General features: G+C 41.1%; 1 protein-coding gene across 9 annotated transcripts in view; it reads left to right on the top strand.

Annotated features, from left to right (window-relative positions):
- PTBP2 (polypyrimidine tract binding protein 2) overlaps positions 1–19,975 on the top strand; it is a 242,079-nt gene that overhangs the window by 26,016 nt on the left and 196,088 nt on the right. For all 9 annotated transcript variants that reach the window (XR_009114814.1, XR_009114815.1, XR_009114816.1 and 6 more), the window contains exons 10-13: positions 7,247–7,298; positions 8,139–8,368; positions 14,811–15,028; positions 15,281–15,423. The gene's annotated coding sequence lies outside the window, so the exon portion shown is untranslated. The remainder of the gene's footprint in view (positions 1–7,246; positions 7,299–8,138; positions 8,369–14,810; positions 15,029–15,280; positions 15,424–19,975) is intronic.

The following is a 19,975-nucleotide window of genomic DNA, read 5'->3' as shown; positions in this document are numbered from 1 at the left end:
GGAACTGTGCCGTGCTGGGCACATTTCTAGAACTTCAGCAGGTACCTGCCATTAGCAGGGGCTCTGCCTCAGTGTGCTTATTTCTGGTGTTGCTCTCTCAGCATTGTTTCTTCAGAAATGTGGGATTACTGTAAATTGCCTGTCAGACACTGATGAAGGAACATTATTTACTGTGGTGCCTTCTAATTTCAAAACTGGAATACTGTAATTTTTTCCTTAATGGACTTCCAGGCTCTACTGTGTGGAGATTAAAGGGAATTTTAAAAATTTACCAAGAAATCTTTCATGGGCACCGAATTTTGTACTCACATTAAACCAACTTCCCATACTCCCTCCTCATATAGTTCCATTTTTTTTTTGAACACAATTGATCTCATTAAAAGGCATTAACATGTTTTTAATCTCATCATCAAATTAATCCTGTTGATATTGTTTGTATCTTCATAAAGCAATACAGAAAAAAACCCCTGTAATTTGGCCTTTTCAGATTTTCAGTGCAGCTAAACTGACATGCTGAATTGTACCAACCCTCAGGCTGTCAAGAGATGCCCTGATTATCCATTGGAACAATGGCTGTGTCTCTAATTTTAGACAGCTGCAAGCGGGGTGACTCTGTGAAGAAGCAGGACATTTTGTGCTGCATTCTCTTCTCGGGAACACAAACTCTTCTCTGCTTGCTTAAAGCCCTGCTGTTTACAAGCCTGAGATCTTCTTGTAAACATGTGCTGGTGCACCGTGAAGGCTCCAGCCTGTAGCACTGTCCTATTCACAGGGAGCAGCCCCAGATCCCTGCCTCTCTCAGCACTCAGTGCCCTGCTGTTCGCACCTCTGAAATTCTTTTATGTAAAAGCTGCGGTGTCTGACTGAAGTCGTGTTCTGCTGCCCTCTTGCAGAGAATGCTTCATGCGAGCGTCTACGTTTTTCCTGGGTAACATTTTCTTTTCTCAGAAATTCAGAATATAAATATTCGCTTAGACCACGCTTCCTAAATCAATGACGCCTTGTTGATGGGAGTTAAGTTTTCATAAAAATACCATTGTCAGGCAAGAATTTGTGCAGCAGCAACTCACTAGATGGGGGGAAATTGAAACTGTGAATAATTTTTATCTACATATCCCTGATGACTGAATTGCACACCTGTAACTGAGGACACTTCTTGTAACACTGCTTTTAAGTGGGAAAGTAACTGAATATAGAAAAAAAATAAAAATCCCCAAACCCTATAATCATAAAAGAAACTGAGTATAGATTTGGAAAAGGGGATATGTAAAATACCTAGTTAAAAAAAAAAAAAAAAGAAAAATCCTGTGTAGAAGTTTCAAAACTCAGCTGAGCATTGTGTGTGGAGATAAATCATTCCCAGAGGCAAATGCTGCAAGAAAATTATTCTTGTCATTTTCTATTCGCTTCCACTACCTTGATTTTAAAATCGGCTCTTCTAAAATATGTACATTTCAACTGTATCTGCAGTATGCTGCTGTGTTGCATCGCACTGGGGCAGGCTGTTCTCCACTCTCTTCTAGGTGGGAGATGTGCCATTCCTGGAGCTGTTTTAAATTGCTCTGTCCACCTAATGGAAGTGATGACTGAGAGTAGATGTTGTTCCTGTTTCTTAGCGACCCAGTCATTGTCTTCTGTTGTGATTCTCTAATTTCTAGAGTGTATTTTGGGCATTGCTGTTACACAGCCATCTGGTAGCTCTTGAATTTATGGAATCTGCCAGGGGGACATGTGCTGACATTCAAAAAGAGAGTAAAAGACTGTTAACCAAAATATTCTCCCTTTTGTTTAATAGTTAATAGTTGGCTTGTACTTGTCACACCAGAAAATTCTTCTTTAGAAATAAAAAATCAAATTAAAAAGATGTCATAAAACCTTCTGTAATTCATCAAGCTGTCCTCCAGCTGCTGGTTGACCTGCTTTCATATGGATATTCTTACCATTACACACAAAGTAGTCTTTGTGTGTAGTAAAACCTCTGTGGAATTGGTGCAGCAAACCCTTGAAAAGTGCGTAAGCAAAGCTACCTGTATTACCTACTTGCCTTCCTGTGTGAAGATTTTAAAGACATTCCGTGAGGGTTTCCATTAGATGGAGCTCTACAGTTGGTGCTTCCAGGCCCTGCCAGGATGCAGCATCTCCCCACATGTAGCTGCCATGGCAGGTCTTTTCTCCCCTGTTGACAGTAGCCCTGAGTCCACCACAAAAGATTTACTTTTTGTATTTGATTAGCAAAGAATGAGTTTTTTTGTACCATGCAGAAGGCACTAAAATAAACTATTTTGCCCAATTGCACCTATGCATTATTGAATTTTCTACTTCTCATTAGTGCTGTAGTGAGCAAGACCTGCATTTCCATATAGAAAGCCTCTAAAGCCAAACCCTTTGCACCAACACCAAAATTAATTTGTCTGAGTTCTGTGGAACTCAGAGCTGGAATATTAGTTCTCTGAAACTAATGGAAGCATGAGGAGAGCCTTCCCCCTGGCAATCTTTTCTTTTGCTATCTCTTATGGATACTAGAAACAATTATGATAGCTTTCAGTGCTAAATTATTTTCCAGATGCAAGTTGGTTATTTGCACTTTCATGTAATTCCTAGAGCAGAAGTTCAGAACTTTTACAGGTTAAATTACCATACTAAGGCTAACTACAATGTATATCAAACTTTTATTAGATAGAGGTACTATTCAGGATTGTCTGTGGTAACCTGCATGTATCATGTATATGTATACTGCAGAAACTACAGTGATTCTAATGCTACTGATGATTTAATATCAACTCTAAATCATTGGACATAATCATATGATCTTATTGTTAATTCTTCCCTTCTTTCCTTGTTCTTGCCAGCAGAAAGACACTTGGCTAAAATGAACTGTAGTCTAAAGGGTACCTGGGAGGCAGCAGGACAATAGCACATGTGAAGCCATTTCCCTTTCAGAAAGGATGTAAAACCTCTGGGTAAGCAAGAGTTTGCCTATGATGTGACCATGCTAATTTGTGGTTGATGGCTGAAGCAAATAACAGCTTTCTGCTGCAAATAGCAATCAACAAATCCCTGCTGGGCACATGGTTGAGGTGCATTTTCCCACCCTGTGCTTGCAGCAGAGTGCAGCGCACTGAAGCGGCGCTTACAGCATCAGTGGCGGGAATGCAGTGATTTGAATGGTCTGGAGCAAGAGACTCTTCCTGCTGCTTCTGTGGCAGCGTGCCCAGTGGCTGAAATGCTGCACCCGTGAGCTGCTGCACTTACTGACTGCAGGGAAACAAGGGGGGGTTCCCAAAAGGAATTACCCTTCTCCATGATTTTGTGCACTGCAGCGAGGCTCAGTGCGGCACATCCAGGTTGGGATGGGATGTACAACACAGGACATCACTTGATACAGAGCTGCACCGAGAGTGCAAACCACTGGCTGCTGAGATAACCTGTCTGCTGAAGATGCTGCTGTCATTTCATGATGTTGTTGAGAGCATAGAAAATAATACTTAAGAAGTGCTTAAAGTAGACAGCGTGCAAGTGAATTGTAATGCATCGTGGGGAAAATGTGATAAACTACTTAGCCTTTGACAGTACTCTGTGACACCTCAATTTTTGGAGAAAATTATAAGCTTCTGATAAAATAATAAGAAAAAAAGAAGGAAACAGAAGTCTATCTTTCATCTGTTTCCATCTCTCTAGTTCACAGGAGTGAATACTGCTATAGTAACAAGAAGCGGAGGGTAAAGGGAGATGGAGATGGGAAGGATTGTGATTATACCAGGAAAGGGGGATATAATCAAGTAACGCAATCAAGATTAAAGAAGAAAAACTTTAATATGCTGCAAAACAAGAGAAGAATAAAAAACTGGTGGCCTATAGTATTCCTCCTGTAAATACATAAACACAGTATAAAAAAAAAGATACATATATATATATATTAGTCTTTCCAGTGGGGCTGCAGCGAAACTTTTGCTAAGGGATGAGCTGACAGAATAATAATGAACAATGTTGCTATAAATTCCCCTAAAACAAAGGGGGAATGTCACTAGCATGACATTCTAAGGATGTTTAGAGCAGAACTCATTTTAGAACCATCTTTGCAGGTTAACATGAGCATGTTGAAGGCAAAATAGGCAGAAATGGTGTAGTGGTTAGATGTGAACTACCACCAGTATTGAAGTTAAAAGCTAGCAGAAGTACCAGGGTAAGTAGAGGACCATTAACTTTCATCTCACTCATTTCCAGCCTTTGAAAGGAAGGTGAAGAGGCAGGAGGAGAAAGCAGTACTACAGAATACAGCAGAAAAAAATAACATGATTAAAATTATACCAGATCGTAGAACTGGAAAGACTAAAGGACCTATTCCTAATCAATAGCACCTCTGAGATAAAACAGTGGAAAAGACAGAGAAATTATTCATCATCTTAGATGAGACAAGAATGAGAGAAAATACAGGGAATTATTAGGATAAATATTAAGCCAAGTCCTCAGTGGTATGGTTTGCCCATGAAATTGTGTCTGTGCTCTGTGATGTGCCATGTTTCAGCAGAATGCAAAATTCACTCTTGAATGCATTTTGAAAAAGGATCTTGTCATAGCAATACACTGGGGTTCTCCATCATCCTGTGCTTAAACTTTGCTCAAAGCCAGAATATGCAGGGTAACCTTTCTCCTTACAGGGTAGGGCCAAAAGCTTTCCAGCAAAGAGAGTAGGATAATTTTTGGGAGATGCAGTTGAATATGCCATGCTAAATACAACTGCAGTTTGACACAAAATTTGGGAACACTTCTGCTGTTAGAAGCTTTGTGAAGAGTGGGATGTACCTGGTGGAAGCTGTGAGACTCCTACTGAAATACATTGGAAAGCCACAGTGCTGTGTTAGACAAAAAGGTTAGGTGTGACCTAGAGTTTTCAGGCTTAAAAAATAGACAAAATTAAAAAAGAAAAATATAATTTCAGTGTCTTCAATGAAAACCTTTCCTGTGCTCAGACCATTCAATCTGTTTCATCCATATAATGAATCAGTGCACATGGTATACAGAATGGAAGAGTAGCAAAATTTCACTAATATCAGCAGATGTTAACCTTCATCACAGCACTTTCTGTAGCCTGATGTAATGCTGTGTGTTTTGGGTCCAGGGGCAATGACCTGTCCAGGAGGAATTGCTCATTTTTCCATAATGATGACAGTGAAGAAGTAGGGAAAATACTGGGGACTGTTAGTAGGGATATTTTGTGTTCCTCTCTTATATATTGCCTATTGGGGGTGGAAATTCTCATGCCACAATTTTGTGGTGGTTATGTGGAAGAAAGTGGGTAGGTGTGAGGGGGGTGGCTGCTGTGCAGGAGGCTTTCACTCCACGGAGTGTCAGCCTGTCAGTGCCTTTGTGGGAGCTCTGCTTTGCGTTGCAGTGTAGAGAGCTGCCAGGAGAGGGGGGAAAATGGGGAAAAAGGAAGTTTGGTTAATAAAACAGACTTGTCCCTTGAGTGAGAAGCATGGGTGCCTGTACCAGGCTGCAGAGCTGTACATCCTCAATTGCGTATTAAAGACTAAGAAAAGACTCCAAAAGCCTAAACTGCCAGTCTTCTGCATGTTATTTCTGTGAGCCTGGTTTTGTGCCATGGGTTCAGGTTATGCTTTTTCTTGTTTATACAACCACAGGCTTCTTGGAGCATCTGCCTTTTGCTCACACCATGATTAAATTGTACAGGGGGAACATGTGTTTCTCAAATCTCCCTGCAGCTCTTTGGATATGACTGTTTTAAGTTTGACAAGAGGAGGCAAGGGTGCACATGAAAGTGTGCCGTTCTGAGTTTGTTCTTTTTGGTGCTTTCATATTGCAAAGATCAATAATTTACCTCCTGTCAAGTGAAACCAGGAGATTAGTTGCACTAATTTTTGAATGCTTTCTTAGTGTGTGTAAATTGATCTTACCTTGCTGAAGTCATGTTTGCAGCCTTACAGTACTGTGGTGGCAGGGGAGCTACACTGAGCTGTACTGGCTGAATGTACAGCTTAAAAAGCACAATATGTGAATAAACATAGCTGTTGTAACAGGAGGCAGGGAATCGTCAACAAACTTGTGGTTTGATGGGGCTGGGCACTGTTTTGGTTTAGGTTGCTTATCAGATTTTTCCTCCAAGGTAATGTTTCGTTGTTTGTTGTTTTCTTCTCAAGTACATCCTCTGCTCTTGGTTTAGCTCATCATCCATACATATGGCACAGAGCTTTAGGGTGATTTCCAGTCTCAGAATGGCCAGTCAGCCCTTACCCAGCCTGTTGTGATTGCCAGTGTTTTGTGGGTATGACAGGGGTACAGAAATTCTGTGCTAATATGGGGGGGGGGGGGGGGGGGGAGAGGGGGTTATGTTTTCAGCTGAACTCTAAGCAAGTGGTGCTGTTCATCCTGAGCACCTTCGTGCTGATGTGCTGTGTGTCTCTGACCCTGTAGGCACTCTGTGGGTCTCACCCTCCTGCTCCTGCCTTGCTGCCCAACAGGAACATGGCCTCAAGTGCCTGTGGCTCCTCCCAGCTCACCACATGGTTCTCTGCATGCAGGTTTGGGCTCATCCAGGGGTTCCTGGTGCTGAGGAGTGCTTGCTGTAGGAGGGGAGTGATGCCTGCCCAGCAGTGTCTGTGGCTGCAGCAGAGGTTCTTCACACCTTCACAAGAGGGGTTTTTGCTCCATTATCCCTCTGCAAATACCATGCCTGGTAGATATTGCTGCGCCACCTAAAACATTCCTTACTTACATTATGCTGAAAAAATGCTGGTGTTAATCACCCACCAGCAGGCAGCAGTTCCCTCTGAATTGAGAGGCATCAAACACCTGATGCAGCACTGCTCCCCTCCAGCAACTGCCCTTGGCCCATGGCACTGCTCTCTGTGCTGCCATGAACAGATGTAATTCTCTGATCACGTCTCTCATTTGTGCCTTGGTTTTGAGCTAATGATGTGTTTCTGTGTGCATACCTAGGGGAAAAAAACAAAAGGTAATACTGGGACTCCTCCTTCATTTTGGACTGTATAGCTCAGACCTGCTGTGGAGGTACTGCACACAGCACTGCTGCTGTGCCTGGGTTTTTATGAAGTCATTGGAAAGATTTAATTAAAACTGTTTTCTAGATTTCATCTTCTGCAGGAATGGTCTTTTAAAGATTCTACCCGTGGGGTATTGTTTATCCAATTTAAGGTATTGAAATGCAGAATATTATTCTGGTGTATTTATTCTGTGGAAATCTAGACTTAATTTTTTTCCTAAACAGTTTGCCATTATGTGGAGGAGGCACAGTCCATGTTCTGCAACTGCTGTGAGAGGTGAGATTGAAATGAGTTTTATTTCTTGCTGCATTTTATCTAAAGCCTGCAGGTATCTTGGCCTCATTGTATCTAATACCATAAGTATTTATTGTTTTTCTATTAAAACATTTCCCTAGATATCACTGTCACTTATATTGTTCTGTATTTAACTAAAAATATGTTTTCCTCCTTGAGATTTTCTCTAGTTCTGGTCACAGTACTTCTGCTCTGTTTGTCCCCACAAGCTATTCACTCAGTCTCTGATGCTTGCTGGCAGGGTTTGTTTAGGAATTGAATATTGTGATATGTTCACAATATATCACAATATTCAGTTGGGTGTTTCCACAAGTGCACCATGAAGGTATAGCTCTTGCACTGCCATTGCACCAGCGCTCAGATTCCCCAAGTTTCTCAGCTGACAATCCAATGTTTTGTTACCTGTGCTGGTGCTGTAATGAAAACACCCACTGCTGTCCTGGGCTGGAAATCCCATTTTCAGACTCAGTTGTCCACAGCTCTTTCCCCCGCACATTATCCTAGTTTTGAAGCCTCCTCTGCTTCAGGGAATTTCTCACCATGTAGTCAATTGATGCTTCTTACTAAAAATTGAGCCACAGTAAATATCTGACATGATCAATTCTGTTCACCCACAAAATATGACTGGCCCTTTTCCTCAGATCCCAATCAATGCCTTCTCCTTTTAATTTGCTTTACTTTCTACCTCATACTTATTTCTGCAGCCATATTCCTCAGTCATTCCCTAGCTCTATTCAGAGGAGTTTATACCTCTCCTGTGCAGAATGCCTCCAAAGTCAGAAGTTTTTCTTTGGGTAAAATGCAGTCCTTATGTCTTTGCAGACCTTCTCTTATGCCAGAAGCTCTCCTTCCTCTCACACACTTGTCCTGGTCCAGCCTGCTCCCATCTCCATGAGACTGTTCCTGCTCTTGCCTAGCCCCAGTCCTTGGTGGGGTCTGTCAGCCCTGCATCTTTCACCCTTCCAGGCAGGTGGACAGGTCCCAGGGGATGCAGCTGCAGGGCCATGACCAGCTCTGCCCACCCTGCTGGGGAATGACCAGAGAAACTCCTGGTATGTATCTGGTTTTAAACTTGTATGCTTTTGATTTACATGCACAAAACCGTACCAGCTCCTACCCCTACGGTATAATTTCCCTCTGTTAGTTTTCCTTTTCCTGTATGGTGCCAGTTCTCTATTGTTACTCATTTTATGTATCCTTTATCATATTTGTCAGTAAGTCTCCAGCAGACACAAAGCAGCAGGCTCTGTTTGCAGCAGTACAGCTACCAGAGCTTGGCAAAATAGCAGTGCAAAATCATTTGCATTAGAGCTAATAAAGACAGCTGGAATGGGCCCCAAAATATGTTCAATAAACCAATAAGAGTGACTGCTGTTTATACTCCTACTTTAGCAAAACTAACTGGTTTTCATTCAATGTTTATAGTACTGTAATTGTGTAGTGTAGTATTTTCCTGCAATTTAAAACTAATATAATGGTCAATGCCTGTCTTTAAATGCCGACAGTTTGCTAACAATTTCCGGTCTCATGCCTTGTGCATTTTATTTCCTCCATATGAGGGGAGGGTGAATGTCTCACCATGTGCTTTGCTGTAACTCCTGGTAAATGCTGTTTCTTTTATAGTGGCCATTATAGCTATCAGTTTGGGGAATAAAAGCATGTTGTGGTTTTTTTAACTCCAACTCCTGTATTCAAAATTATCCAGAAACCTTCTGGAGGAGTAGAGAGATCATAATTTAGCAAAAGAAATATGTGAATTAACCAGTTAATGGCGTTCTTTGAAATTCTAGATGCTAACATACTGCTGTAGCTTCCTTCTGCATTCCCCCTAGCAAGTTTAGCTTATCTATCCCATGGAAACGATTTATTTAAAATAGAAGTGTCAGACCTTGAGACAATATTATCCTACCAAATCTAAATGTCTTGGAAATACGTGCTTATTCTGAAACATGCACATATTGGCTTCCATAAAAGAACATGCCTTTTTTTTAGCTTGCTTGATGCATGCCAGCAGTTTTTTATAAAGAGGATAACAGATAGACATTCTTAATAATAATGAAAAATAAATAACATCCCTTTCTCACAATGCTTGACAATGCAAGGATAATGTACAGGATTATATAGGCAAAAGTAAGAGACAGAATTTTCCTTTACTCTCTGCCATACATGAAACAATAAATCAATCCATACTAAGTTCATTTAGCCATATTTTACATCTTCTAGAACTGGAATTGTGTAGCCTACAAAACAATTTATATTTTATCTGTACCATCTAATTAATTAAATGGCCCCAGAGTACCAGACTCACAAATCTCGTTAATAGCTGAATACAGAAATAAAGACTGTTCAACCCTACTAGAATAATATTTGCATATCTCCACCTGCGATGGGTAATAAGTACCTGCCACAAATCAGAATTATGAATTTTGCACGCCTAACAAAACCGCAGGGGAAATTATACCTCAGACATTCCATAATAATTGCAGCTAAGCTGTTTAGTGCCATCCACTTATTCTGCCTGAAATGTTTAAAGCAGCAACAGTTGTAAATGAATTCAGGCACACATTCAAGAGAAAATGTTTTAAAAAGTTTTTCTGTCTTGCCATATGTAATTATCTTTATAGAAATGTTCATCTACAAGTTATAACATGCTCACATTTAAAATTGCAAATTAAAAAGTAAGCTACTCCAATTAAAGTACATTTTATAAGAGCATCCTTGTAAGTTTACTATGATTATACAGGAAACAGTTTGGACCATGTTTATCCCATTGATCTCCCAGAATTGGTGATCTGTTCTATAAACAACTGCAGCAAGAGGTTTGATTTTTCAGTTCTTCTTTCCCCAATAACAAGTGATTCCTGGGGGAGGGTTAACAATTAAGGCTTGGACAGAAACATACTGCAATGTGAATAGTCTTTCATAGGCTGGGGAATTGGGACATTAAAGTAGGCAGAGTGAGTTTCCTCTGGTTTGTTTATTTTCATGACACAAGGGGCAACTTCATATGTAGTATAGCTGGAGGAACAGTGAGATGCTGGTGGCCTCATCTTCTGGTTGAGAGGTAAAGGAATGATATTGCCTGACTTTATATAACAATAGGATTTGGAGGGAGCCCAAGAGTTCTTTAGAATTACAGGTTCTGCTCAGTCAACTGCATTAGGACAACTCTGGGAGCTGGTTCATGAACTGCTTGCTGTAGGAACAGAGGTTGGTCTGTCAGTGTGGTATGGACCAGCCTCTGTGTGTGAATCTGCTGCTTGGGCACTGTGGGACAGCTCCCAATTATCAACAGATGCTAAGAGCACACAGTGCATGTTCCACCTCTGTCTTGGGAGAAGGCACAGAGACATGGGACAGCACCTGTCCCTGTGGGATCCCTGGTCCCAGCCTGCCCCTGCAGGAGCTGACAGGGGACACAGCTGTGCTACTGCAAACATGAGGCATTAGGCAGCAAACTGGTAGTGACAGCCCTGCTGCCTCTTGTGATATGTATGCATGAATTGTTATATTATAGACTTTAGAGAAGGCAACAGACCAACAAGAATAACTCCTCCTTCACTCTGGGTCTCACTGAACACTTGATGTTTTATGAAGAGCTAGGCTTCCCCTTTTTACAGCAGAGGTGAACAGAGCCAGAACTGCAATGTGAACTGTATTTGTGATCACTGAAATCAACTTATAATTTTCTGATTTTGGAGCATTTTCTCTTAGTAATGCATAGCACAAGCAAGCCTGCATATGTACATTTAGGCTGCAGGTGAGAGTACACTAGAGGGAAGTGAGAGGGGAACCCCATTTCCACCAGATGAGAAGGGCAGAGACAGCCCAGAAGAAGGCATTTGGGAGGTGCAGATCAGGCTGTCCATGAGGAAACCATATCCTGGAAGGGGGCTGGCAGTTTGGGTAAGCATTCAAATGCATCCCTTTGTAGACAAGCAAACTCACATCAGGGTTAAGTTTATGTTATTTTAGCAGCAGTCACTGTGGCCTTACAACATGCAAATATAACCTCACTGTAATTCTTGCTGTCATTATAGAAGAGGAGCAGCAGAAGGCAGGAGAGGAGTGCTCCTGGAGAGGCAGCAGTGCCCTCTGCCAAGCCCTGCCAGTGACACACAGCCCCAAGGGAACAGGCCCTGGAGAACTGCAGCTCCTGAGCCTGGAAACTTCCACATCTGTATGCTGGAAGGGGAGCACTCATTTTGCCAGTTTTAGTAAAGGATTAAAAAATAATTAGAGTTTATATATGTTCAAAAGGAAGGGGCACGGTGGAGCAAGCCACAAGAAGATGATTAAGTCAGGTTGATTGGCTCTGCCTAGAATGACAGCAGTGAGTGTGAAGGTTTAGGAAAATAACTGATAGCCTATTACCATGATTAAATGCAGCTTAACACTTCTTTTTGTGTTTTAGAGGACCAACAGATGAGGTCCCTATGGATTTTTTTTTCTATTATGTAAAATGGCTACAGAAGCTGAACTATAATCCCTCGCTAACTTACACATTAGCCCAGGGCAATAAAGATGTTTTTATGGCAGGCAAATTTCATGAAAAGTTGTTCAGTTTTATCTCTGAGTACTGTAATGTGCTGAAGGCATTTAAGTGTCCTGTTGGGACACTCTGTCCTGAAAAGCAGTTACTCTCAAAAGGACAGCAAGGTCATTGGAAAAGCTGTATTTTCTGCCAGGGGATCCTGCCCTTTCCCCTCAGTTGATCGGCCACTTTTTTGTCTTGGTTGTGAACAGAAACCAAGCCAGACTGTCAGACTGCAATCCCTGCTTGCACTCTGATGGATGCAGATCCAGCACCAGACAGACATGCTTGAAAGGGAGGCCCTGGTCCTCTGGCTTGCTTCCTCCAGCTTTGCCAAGTCCTCCTTCCTCTCCTCCTGCCAGCAGTAAAGGATCCTGTGTCTCTGCAGCAAGGTTTCAAGTTTCCAGTTCACACCTGTTACCTGGGCTGTTCCCCAAAGCAGCAGGCTGGTTCCCTGCCATAAGTGGCCACTTCTCCTGTCTTTTCTAGAAGCGGTTAAAACCTGTAGCCCAACTCTCATCATCTTAACTTGATTTTTGACAGAACCCTTTTCTCTAACCTTGGCAAATGCAGCAGTAGTTCAACCACGCCTTCCCCAACAGCTCTTACTGTCCAGGCTGCCTCCCTCTGCCTGTCCCTCCTGGCTCATTCCCTTGATTTCACAGATAACATAACCCACTTGTCATCTTTCCCCCATCACTTGGTATCAGACTGCAACTGTCTCTTGGCTCTCACTGTCATTACAGGATGGTTACATTTTCATCAAGACCTTCATGCCTTTTCCTCTTATTCCTGCACTTTCTCTCCCTTCAGCTGGCAGTGGCACATCATAATTACCCATAATCCTGGCTTCTAGCTGTGATTCCGTGCTGCACGGTTGTTTCTGTGGCTTCTCTGTCTGGAGGACTGTTGGCAGTTCAGGGATCCCCTCTCCCTCTTGGGTGTTCCCCGCTCCCCCTCAGAGCCTCCATCTTTCTTTTGGATTTTCTTGTCCAGTTCCATTCTTATAGAAGCTCAGATACATGCAAAAGGTGTGAGGGTGTCCCCTCTCTAGAGCCAAAGACATTATAATTGCTAGCAGCTAACAGCATCAGGAAGTGCTAATTTACTGCTACATCCATGCAGCAGTGTATGGTCTTAGCAGCAGTGCTGCTTGGGCTGAGTGCCCTTCCAGTTGTATTCATATCAGTTGGCCTCTATCTGGAAGGCAGATGAGGAGCTGGCATTAGTGGTTTCTTTCCATAAACTATTATGCAGAGAATAATCTCTGACTGATGAGGTCATGCCCCACTACCTTACAAAGAAACACATGTGTCTTTCCTAGGTTTAAACATAAGGCCATACTTGGCAATCAGTCAGCAGTTTCTCATTGACTGTGACTGGCAGGGATTTTTATTATGCTTATTTTTGATTTTGTTTCCTTCATTTATCTAAATCTAGGAAATATTTCTATTTAATCTTTCAATCTATAAAAAGTACAGATTTCATCTTATAAGATGCTTTAAGTATGTATAATAAAATGATGGTTTTCCCTTTACCTTGCACATTCCATTCATATTGTAATTTTTTGTTCGAGCTTAAACAGTCCGTGTTTCATTAAAAAACCCCACACTATTCATATTTCTTTCATCCCTTATAAGATGTTAAAAGCAATGTTGCTTTGATGAAATTTGGCAGGTAAGAGGATCTAGTTGAATCATCTCAAACCCCTGGAGTTTTGGGCCTCCAGCTATTATAGGAGAGCAGCTATGAGTATTCAGAAATTGGTCCTTTGTTTGCACTGCATTTCCAAGCCATCTGTAGCGCACAAAAGCCACAGCTCTCTTTATAGTTCAGAATGAATATTTAAAAGTTCAGTTTTAGGTTTTATTTGTAGCACTTCACATCTTCCTATCCCATCTGTCTTGTGTCGCAGAACAGTTTCATTCTACTGTACTAGGCAATGGCAGTACTTGGTCTTAGAACCACAGGTAAATGGTGGCTCCTTTCCATTTGATATCAGAGTGTGTAGTATTTGCCATCAGGATCTACACTGAGCACATATGTGTTTATTTATTCCCATGCACTCAATTTTTATTTGATTATTAACAAGCAGCTGCAAATATCAGGTCATCCAGTCTGAAACTTTCCTGCATGTGCCTATAGAGTGGCAGAAAAACCAAGCAAGTGCATGAGTGCTGCTGGCCCTGGATGGTGCAGTCTGGCACCATGGCCAGCACCCACCCCAGACTGGGGGAGCTGTCCTTGGACCCGAGTGCTGAGCCTCCAGTTCCCCAGTGAGGCTGGGGAGTGACAGGTGCCCTTGGGAAAAGGGAAGGCACGAGGATACCTCACAGTGAGAGGGAACTTGTGTCTTGTGTGGAGGAGGCTCTAGGGAGAGGGCTTGGAGCTGCTCACTTCAGATGGTGTCAGCATATGCATTTGTATATTTTCATATATATGTTCTCGTTGTAGTAATTCACCCTGTTAGAAGTCCATACATTTAGAGTATTATCATCTGGTTGTATCAGGTTCAGTATTTTGTATCTAAACCTTAGCTACCTCTGACAACAATGTGCCATTTTTTTCTCTTCTATGTTTAACTAGATACCTGAAGTCACCTCTTTTGAGTCAGAGGTATGAAAAGAAAAGCAACCTATCTTACAGGAAAAAAAAAAAATGAGATTCATCTGCCTCCCATTAAGTCATTCTTCAGTTTTGTTAAATTGATCATCCCTTGTTTTTATTTTGTGCCCTGTCCTGGGCATGGATGGCACATCCTGGTGCGATGTTTGTTAGACTCCTGAGGTGCAAATGAATCATTGCCCTTAATGAAGTTCTTACTTTAATTTTTTTTTCTAATATAGAAGTATATAGATTTATACATGTTTATATATGTATATCACCATCCCTTTCTAGAAAAAGGAGTGAAATATGTATGTTAACACATATCACTATGGAAAACTTTTCTATCTCAACAGGACCCTAAATATAGCAATCACATTGCAATTCACCATGAAAATTCACCTAAGAGTTATGTTGTCTTCATATGAAATAGAATTAAAGTGAATGAATGAAGACTGCAGTACCCTGAACTGAGGTCCTGGGATTAACTAAAGAGCAAGAGCTTGTAAAGCCAACAGTTGAGGTTCTTCAGTGTATATTATATATTGCCATCTCATCAGATAAACTTAAAAGGGTAAGAACTACTCATGTTATTGTACTGTCATTGTTTAATAAAATTAAAAATAATTGTTTTGGGACAAGCAATTCTGAAATATTTGATAGTAATTGAAAGTAGGCTGCATTCCCATGAAGATAAGGGTTGTTTTTGCAGTGGTGGGCCTTTTTCTAATGAAAGGCAGCCTCACCTTCTGGCTTTGCATTTCGTTACATGTTCCTGGGGTTTTTTTGCTTAGGCTTTAAAGTAATGAACTTCTCTTTTCCACAGATCTCTGTCATCTTCTCCTAGTGCTCCCTGGAGAATAGATGGTCAAAAAGTGAACTGTTTTTCTGGTTGCATATCACATCCAATTCTTGAGTCTATGCACTGCCTACACAACCATTGCTGTTGCTTCAAACAAGCAGTCCTAAGTAAGTATGAGAATTTCACTTCAAATGTTGTTTTGGTTATTTATTATTTGGGGAACTTTTGTCTGTTATCACTTCATGAGAGACTGAAAAACATAGACAAGTGAAATTGTATAATGCTCCCAAAGCACTTTTTACTGTGAGTAGCTCATCTCCCTTGGCTGCATGAGTGTCATGGGGATGAGCAGAGGATGCCTGCTTAGAACTTCTTGTGGCTGGGAAAGAACTGTGCTAGAGGTAAGAAAGGCATGATAAAGGCATTTATTATACAGTGTCTATTGTGTCTGTCTATTGCACAAGAGCTCTGCCTTACTCTGCTTTTGTGTGGAAATGGGAAATAAGCTTTAATATTCAGATTGCAAAATCTAAGCTATAAAGAATCTAAAGGAAAGGTGAAAAAAAGAGAAAAATTTAGCTGTTTCATTTACTTTGGGAAATGAGTGGGGCAAAAGCAAGAATCTATGGGGTATGGGAATGAAAGCTCTTCTGGCTGGATAGCCTGAGTTAGTTTGTTAAGGACAAAACTTGCAGTGTTGTTTGTTAACATGAGCTGGCCACTGTTAGCTTGACATCAGGTTTTTGCAAAACTCTTCAAGCAAGGGCTTTCACTTCCCCAAAAGAAAGAAAAAGTGTCACTCTTTTCCTCATAATAAAAGTAGAAAACATAAGGGAGCCTCAGACCATGTCTTGTGAAGGAAACACACTTAAACCCAAACATAACAAAAAAGTCTTTCTCTGGGGAGCTCTGTACCCTTTAGTCTCCAGCTGACCTGCCTCGCCCCATTGGAAAGGCCTGAGCTCCCCAGTGAGCAGTCAGGACTCCGGAAGCATCTGGCAGCCTTTGCTCTGACTAATACTTAAAAGTCTCTAGGGCTGCCTATAGTCTCTGGAAATTTTTTTTTCATTTATTCTTTTATGAAACCTTTGTTCCTTCCACAGAGTTGTGTGGCTGATCTATTGTGAATCTTTGTTCTATATGGTGTTTTTAATCCTTTTCCTTAGTGTGTGTAAAAAGCTGCAAATTTTCTGTGCCTTGCCTGTCTTTATCCTCAGCAGAGAGGTTCCTTCCACAGCAGTAAGTCAGCGGGGTGGAACGACTGCTCTGCCTGGCTGCTGCCTGCCCATTTGTGCAGGTTGTCCAGACCTGTTCAGCTTTTTCTGCTCTGTAGTGCATTTAAATATCAAGGTGGGGTGGGTTCTAGTCCAGGATTTCTTAAAATGAGGACCTGGACTTAGGTACCACAGTGGATTCAGAAATACTGAAGCTTTGACTGCTCTCAAAAGAGCTTCTTCATTGTTTAAATTTTGCAAGAGATTGTTTTTTAGGCATCTCAAGCATTAATTTTAGGAACCTGGTTTTAGGCACCCAGATTTTTGGCTTTGGCCCTGATCTTGTGTAGGTACATGGTTTAGTCTGTCTGAGCAGAAAGGTGCTGGAATGGGTTTCTGTCCTCCAAGCATACACGTATTCCCCTCTCCAGCCTCACACCAGGAGCAGCAGACAATGGCAGTGTTTCTCACCGAGTTCATGCGGTCTGATGGCACAATCCAACTGCTTCAGTGTAAATCAAAAAGATTTTAAAAATGTGCAGGTGCCAAATGCTGACAGAACCAACAATTAAAAATACAGGATCTATAAGATCCTAAGAGAACATCTAACCTGCATTTTTCAATTAATTCTAGCTGGTTTTTTCCTCCTCTTCAAAAAGCAGGACCTGTGGCTGCTGTTTGCCTGGCCTGAGAAAGCCAGCACACGTCTCCAAGGGCTTTCTGAAATGTCGTTGTATAATTTTTCTTTTGACGTGGGCTAGGGTAGCCTAGGGACCCGTTTCTTTGGGATAGCTAATTCTGAAATATTCAGCAGAGTTTTTCATTGTCAACTATTTTGCCTTCAATGTCATTCAGTATCAAGGAGTGTGACCAGTTGGGATGAGAGGAGAAAGACAGTTCTCTTTAAATTCTGAACCCTAAGAGGCAGCTGCTTTTCCTGGCCAGTTGTCAGCACCACGGTGCTTTGAGGATGAGGAGGGCTATGGAGAATGAGGCAGAACATATTTTTGCTGTTCCAGCAGCCTGGACTTTCTCCCACAGAGGAAGGAGTGTCCCTACCCCCTGCTTGAGGAATCTGCTCCAGTGGAAGAGGACAGGCAGGAGTGTGGCCCAAGCTTACTCTGGGCCACAGCTACAGAGTAAGATTGAGCGTAAATGCTCTTTTGTCAGCACTTTGTCAGGCTGGGACTTGCTCACTCTGAGTGTGCAATTGCACTTCCACACTTGGTGTGGTCTGTGCTAAAGGCTGGAAGAGGAAAAGCTGAAATAGAGAGACCAATGGCAAGGATGAAAGTCCTCACTCCAGAGTATTGGTGGTTTTGGTTTTTTTACCCACTGTAATTTGTGAATGGTCAGGTCAGAAGAGCCTTTCTGTGCAGCATGGCTGGAGCAACAGCCTGAGTCCTACCCTGTCTGGTGCTGCCAGCCTACCTCTTATCCTTGTCTTCCATTAGGAAGTTGTGTAAGTCATCTCAAAATCAACAGGACAAGAAGGTACAACTGAAGTCACAGCATTAAGGTTCAAAATATCTAGAGGATACTTTAAAATTGTTGGGTTTTATTAAAATTTTCCTTTCATAGCGTGATCAACATTTGGTGCCCTGTAGCTGACATTTAAATGAATATTAATGTAAATTTTGTAAAAGAATAAATGGTAGACAATAGGAGGTTCATTGATAGTGGTTATGGTTAATGCTGAAAACAAGAATATGCACCTCAAACCACGTGTGATTTTCATAGATCAGTTTACGAAGTTGCAGAAAAGGAGGATATTAAAATATTTACTTGTTTTCGTAAACCCAAAGAGATTTTTAAACCACATGTTCACTGTACTTCCAGAATTCCATCAGGCTGCATGTATGCACTTCTTAGTCCTTAAAACTAGTAAGATGTCATTAAAACATTCATTGACACAGCCACTGTCTACGTTAGCTAGACCTTCAACATTATTAATTCAGCTCTCCCTGCATTTGCATGCAGCACCTCAACTACAAGGCTTTAATGCTGTTCTCTGTTTTGTTCTGCTGTCAGGTATTCAGCTCTGGTGTCTTCTTCACTGAAGAATTTCTATATTACAGCTCTGAATACAATCTGTTTTGTATGCTCATGAACTAGCTCTAGGACTCAACCCCCCTGTATTTTATATTCTGCACTGGTTAATTTTTCATTTCTCTGGCACCTTGGTGAAAAGTAGTCAACACAGTTAACAATATACATTGTGCAACAATAAATATTTTATTGGCTATATAATCTGCACAATTCACTAGTTTGATTTTTGAATAAATCTATAATTTTGAATATTTGGTGAAAACTCATTTTTTATAGTATGCACTATAATCACTGTAAAATGTACGATCTGTTTTTTAGTGGGAGCTGTAGACATTACCTTTACTTTTTTCCTTAACATTGCTAAACTCTAATAAAGCTATTTTATAGGCAGAGTAGTTTGGAGCAAGAAATACAGAGGTTTCACCCTGGGAACAGTATATAATTCAGATACTAGTAAATTACAGTGTATTCCTTACACAAGATAGCAGTAAGGAGTGTCTTTTTTCAAATGTGTCTAAATACTTGATATATCTACTTTATATATGAATTTGTTGTACAGTTTTTTGGTTTTGTTGTGTCTCTTGTTTATGCTGTTGGAACAAACAGATTTCTTTATGTCTAGCTTGTGTTTCCTTTCCTTGTCTTAAGCCCATTGTAATTAAGGAAGAAATTCTGTTCTTTTCTACCCCAGCATTTCCCATCCATATTGTGTTTCTGTTCATGGTTTCATATACAGGAATGTAGGGATGAAGATTGCTTGGTTTCCTTATATATTAATAGATTAGGTTTTTATTGTTGCACGCACCTAGAAACTGTACTTGATCCAGGAGACAAAAAGATAAATTACTCTGTATGCAGGTTATTGAACTCCTATCACTATATTGTGATATATTAATTCTTTTTTTAATGCATTCATCCTCACTGTGTGCCTATGAGATAGGGAGTCTAAGTCACAGTTATCTCAAAGATGGGGGATTAAGCCACAAAAAACCCCTAAGCAACTTGACTAAGGCTGCACAGTGTGTTTGGAGCAAAATAGAGAGTGATCAGAGCTCTGAGTGGTGATGTTAAGTATGGGATCACTCCCCCTCTGTTCCAAGGCTTCAGCTCTAGCCTCAGAAGCTATGCTTTCATTCTGTTTGAATAAAATTCTATTTGAAATAAACCAGTATTTCTAAATGAAAGTATCATAGTCTGCAAGCCAACTAAGGGATTTTAAATACTGTTTTACTGGGAATGTAATTCCCCATCATTTTCCCCTGTGACTTCTGTGTTTTTGGAACTATTGACCAAGTCTCTTGATGGGGCCCAGCAACACTGGTGCCTATTTGAATATAAACAAGTTTATGACAAGAAGATGGAGCAGCTGATTTTTGTGGAAGTATTTTAAGCACACAGGGAGAAAAACATTTTCATGTCCTCCAAAGGATGAGTGAAAAAAGGAGAAAATGAACAA

Source organism: Melospiza georgiana, chromosome 9 (assembly GCF_028018845.1).
Source record: "Melospiza georgiana isolate bMelGeo1 chromosome 9, bMelGeo1.pri, whole genome shotgun sequence".
Lineage (NCBI taxonomy): Eukaryota > Metazoa > Chordata > Aves > Passeriformes > Passerellidae > Melospiza > Melospiza georgiana.
This window is presented reverse-complemented; position numbering and strand designations above follow the sequence as displayed.